Source organism: Theobroma cacao, chromosome 10 (assembly GCF_000208745.1).
Source record: "Theobroma cacao cultivar B97-61/B2 chromosome 10, Criollo_cocoa_genome_V2, whole genome shotgun sequence".
NCBI lineage: Eukaryota > Viridiplantae > Streptophyta > Magnoliopsida > Malvales > Malvaceae > Theobroma > Theobroma cacao.
This window is the reverse complement of record NC_030859.1, coordinates 19,483,261-19,488,690: the sequence shown is the minus strand read 5'-3', so window position 1 is coordinate 19,488,690 and position 5,430 is coordinate 19,483,261.

Here is a 5,430-nt window from a genome sequence, read left to right as displayed (position 1 = left end):
ACCAAAACAACAAGAAAAGAATTTATTTTCCTCCATTACCATTATTGGCCGAATTTTCTAGGGGAATATTGGCTGATGATCTTGATGTTTATTTGAGGAATTATGATGAATAATGATGAATTATGAGCCTAGAAAAATAATGGAAATTTTCGGAGCAAAAATACGATTTTTACCCACTAGGGGTATTTTCGTAATTTGCTACCGAGATTGATAAATTGAATCTCATTCACAGTCATGGAGGTAATTTAGTTATAATTGGAGTGTAGAAAGTGAGAAGAATTGATTTAGAGTTAAATTGGAGATAATAGGTCGAATTAGGTCAACACCGCATTTAAGCGGTAGTCGGATAAGTTGTATATCCTATCATGCATATATACCGAACCTGAATTGATTTTATAATGGTCAAGCATTGATGTGATGAATTATGTATTGTACATTGTGGATAGGTGATGAGCAAAGTACACTGGTAAAAGTACAGAGATTGTGCTTGGAGATTGGGATTAGGAGTATATCGACTCCTAGAACTGTGAGTAAACTTATTATCGTCTTAATTATCTAGAGTAGATTTATACAATTGTGTGATTTTATGGAAAATGGGTTTAAAATGGTAAATTGCTATGTTTTAAGAGAAATTGTGATTTTATAAAATGATTTTATAAATTTTCTGGAAAATCAAATACTGATTTTGAAAATAGAGTAATTGGAGACTTCCTGCTTGTGTTGTAAATTTGTGGTTTTAAATTGAATGGCTTATGACAATAAATGAGCATGAATGGCTAAACTGATTTTGGTGTTAGAATTATTTATACTGTGTATTCAGCCTTGAGAGGCTAGGTTGCGATAAATTGCCATGTCATGCTAGAATGAATTTTATTGATTGGTGGATTATATATTAATTATTTACTGCAGAGGGGGTTCCGTGAACCAACCTATTAAAGGGGCACGGTAAACTCCATTTTATTATTACCTCGAACGGAGAGGCGCGTAGAGTATCTCCTGGGGTAAAGCTTAGGGTTCACTTCACGCCAAACCACCACGTGAAGGGGAACTCAACCAACGCCAAGGAACGGCTGTATTTTTCTCAAACTAAAAATATATTTTAAGTGTATACAAAAATTTTAACAGCCTTGGCGAACTCGGTTGGATGCCCTGCTCAAGGTATCACCGAGTATGAGTTTTGGCACGAGGCAAAGTTTTAAGAAATTCATAAGTCAAGTTGATTACTCGATTTTTATGGATTGATTTTATTTGGTTGAAATGAGTTGAAAGGTAATGAAATTACAGTATGATGATTTATTTTAATTGTCTCCATTTACTCGATTTTAGATAGTTTAGATGGTATCTGTTTACTCACTGGGATTTTATAATCTCACCACCCTAATTTCCTCACATTTCAAGCTTGGGGAATTCCATAGTTAACTGACTTTGACAAGGACCTTCATTTGGACTCGAATCGGTAAAAGCTGTAGGTTTCCAGCTTCCGATGCATTTTGGATAGATGTGGGCCCACGTGTCACTGTAAAAGAGATTTTATACTTTGGTTATTTGCTTTATAGTATATATAAATATAATTAACTTTTACGCTATAAGAATTATGTACCGATAGTTTTATGAAAATTATTTTATAAGAAAATAGTTTATTTTATTGAATATTTTTATTATATTCAAATGGTCAAATTTTCACTTCAAATGAACATTTTAGATATTTAATTTGTTTTTAAATCATTAAATATATATTTTCTGCTTACCTACTATATTTTTAGCAAGTTTCGAGATTTTTGACAAAAATGACGAAAATGCCCTTATGAGCTAGAAAACAATATGTTATGTTCTGATTTGAAAATGATTTGTAATCCCTTGAATTTTGATATTTGATAACTATTGCTCACCGGGGAAGTGCGAAAGTTGATACAAGAGCCTTGCGAGGTTTCGATTGACATTTGAGGTGAAGAATGTTTATCGAGGCCTCGCGGCGGTTGTCACGGGCCCGATGGGGAGTTCCGGGTCGTGACAACAGATGTATACAAAGATTGGCATGAGAAGTTACCTTTTGCTTTGCATGCTTACCGCACAATAGTCTGAACTTCCACGGGAGCTACACCGTTCTCTTTAGTATATGGGATGGAAGCAGTTTTGCCAATTGAAGTAGAAATCCCTTCCCTTCGGGTCCTTAAAGAAGTACAGTTGGAAGAAGCCGAATGGGTTAATGCTCGTTATGAGCAATTGAATCTCATAGAAGAAAAAAGGTTGACGGCAATTTGCCATGGGCAGTTACATCAAAAGAGAATGATGAGGGCATATGAGAAGAAGGCACATCCTCAACAATTCCGAGAAGGAGAATTAGTATTGAAAAGAATTCTCCTGAACCAGCATGATCCTCGCAAGAAATGGACACCGAATTGGGAAGGACCATTTGTGGTAAAGAAAGCTTTTTCCAAGAGGAGCACTAATTTTGGCGAAGATGGACGGAAGAGAGTTTTCCAACCCGGTGAATGCCGATGCAGTCAAGAAATATTTTGCATAAAAAAAAAAGAAGAAGAAAATTTTCAAGTTGAAAACCTGAAAAGGCGGCTTGAATTTGGGAGATGTGTTTAGGGTGAAAACCCGAAAGGGCGGTCTCGATACGAAGGAGGTCCAAGTACTACAAAAGCTTAACACAGAAAGGGTGAAGATCATGATCCGAGATGTTCATACAAAAGACAAAAGAGCTGACAAACGTGCCTGTTTCAAAATAAAATTTCGAGACTATTGTTAATATCTATCGGAACAGTCATTAAGAAAGAACTATATCCCTTTTGTATTAATTGGTTTTCCCCTGATCCTTGTCATTATGCTTGATTGTAGAAACTTTTTTTAATGAAAAATAACCTTTCTGCTCCCAACATTGTTATCATTCCCATTCTGCCAAGAGAGGAGATATGAGTACATTGCATTGCATTTGTCATAAAATCGGAATGATACTTAATAAAGAGCATGATAAAGTAAGAAATGTTTGCAATATTTTGAAAAAGGATCATAATTGACAGGGAATGAAATGGAGTCTGGTAATGTAAAAAAGAAAGAGAAAAGACTAAGAAAAGAGAGAAAGAAATGGAAATAGCAATAGAATGGAGCACAGTAAAAATGTGAAGGATGATTGGACCATGCATATGATAGAGAAAGAAAACAGTTGTGAGCAATGAATTGGGGAAGACGAGAGATCGGAAGCGTGATCGGTTCATCCCCCATTGATCAAAGAGAAGGCTCTAAAACACCCAAAAAAGGAAACCGATGAAGATGAATTGCCATATTCAAAATTTTAAAACAATTCAAAAAGAGGGAAATTCATCTTTAAAATCATAGAACCCCAGATGAGGAGTTGATTATTTTTCACCATTTCAAAAAAGGAAAAAAAGGTTTCGTTGCCTCAATTTTGAGGAATTCATTTTTAAAGGTACGTTGCCTCAGCTTTGAGGAGCTCATTTTTAAAAGTTCTCGTTGCCTCAGTTTTGAGGAGTTCATTTTTAAAGTCTTGGTGCCTCAGTTTTGAGGAGTTCATTTTTAAGTCTCGTTGCCTCAGTTTTGAGGAGTTCATTTTAAAGTCTCGGTGCCTCAATCTTGAGGAGTTCATTTTTAAGTCTTGGTGCCTCAAATTTGAGGAGTTCATTTTTTAAAATCTCGTTGCCTCAGTTTTTAGGAGTTCATTTTTAAAATCTCGTTGCCTCAGTTTTGAGGAGTTCATTTTTAAAAGTCTCGTTGCCTCAATTTTGAGGAGTTCATTTTTAAAGTCTTGTTGCCTCAGTTTTGAGAAGTTCATTTTTAAAAGTCTCGTTATCTCAGCTTCGAGGAGTTTATTTTTAATAGTCACATTGCCTCAGTTTTGAGGAATCCATTTTTAAAAGTTTCGTTACCTCAGCTTTGAGGAATCTCCAAAAAAATATATATATATAAAAAATAATAAAAATAAAAAGAGAAGAACCTTAGTAAGAGAATTAAAGAATTTAGTTAAAAATAGTGTCTAAGTCTTTGCACTATTTCAGATTTTCGAAATGCGCAAAGAGGGGTAGCTGTAGACACTAAAAAATAAATAAAATATATAAAATATATAAATAATTAAAAAAAATGAAAGATGAGTTTTGGCAGGGTAGTGGAGCGTGCCCCCTGCTAGTACCCAGACACCTCCCTCACCCTACCAGACGCGAAAAATCCACGTCTGGCAAGGTAGTGGAGCGTGCCCCCTCTAGAGCCCAAGAATCGGGTATAAAGGGGAGGGGGCATTGTAGCATTTGGGGGGATCCGGCAAGCCAAAGCAACAAGGCACAACCTGCAAGCCAAAGAAATTGAAACCAAAAAAACCCAAAAGAAATCCTAATCTCTAGCAACCAACAAATTCCTAGCCACAAGAACAAGCAATCAAAAAATCCCTAGCAAGCTTCCTAACAATCAAAAATCCACAATCAATACTGAAAAATCAACCAAAAAAAATAGGAGAAATAGGAATTGATTTTTTAGAGTGTGTTTTTTTATTTTTAAGGGAAGATCTAGATTTTTAGGAGAGGTTTTGAGTAACTGGAAGTGTTTCAGTTTTGGGTGAGATGTTGCCGGCTAGAAATGAGGGGATGAGTTGGGTTTTTAGGGGAGAGCAAGGCTCGGTTATCACAGACAAGTAGAGAGAGGATCGGGTTCCCTAACCTACGTCACCGGCGTGAATACCAGCTGCAGATTGGCGCCAATTATCTGCTGCCGGCGCAAAGGGAAAGAAGAGCTGAGCGGAGGAATAGAGAGAGGAGCGGCTGTCGGCGTAAGGGAAGGAAGAGTGAGCCTAGTGCCGTGGCATCAGATCCGGTGAAAGGCGGACTGCAAGAGCCTTGGATCCCATCGCCGGTGGGGGTGGAGAGAAGAAAGAGAGCATGAGAGAACAAATGGAGATTATTTTTTAGAAAGAGGGCAACATAATAGTCAGGAACAAGAGGAATAGAGAGGAAAGGACGAAAACCATACCTCAGTGCAAAAAGAGGCTCCAAACGACACCGTTCAAGAGAGGATAAAGTCATTTCTTCAGCTACCCATGGTGCGCATGGCAAAAGGGTGCAGTGGGTTGTGATCCTTCCACCCGGGCTGCCATCTAATTCCAAGTGAGGTAAAAAAAAATCATATTTCTTTCATAATTTATTGTGTTTGGTATGAATTGGGTTTATTGTGGTGATTGATGATGTCACGACCCGGAACCTTCCTCAGGCCCATGACAATCGCCGCGACATCCCAATTGACACTCATTATCCGGAATGCCAACCGGAACCCCGCAAGGCTTACATATCAGTTTCTTTCCTTTCCTGTGAGCAATCATTGTTAAATATCGAGTTTTTAGAGAATATATACTATTTTAGATCAAAAACAAAAAAAATAAAATTTTCGCCACATAGGGGTATTTTGGTCATTTTTTTCTCAAAA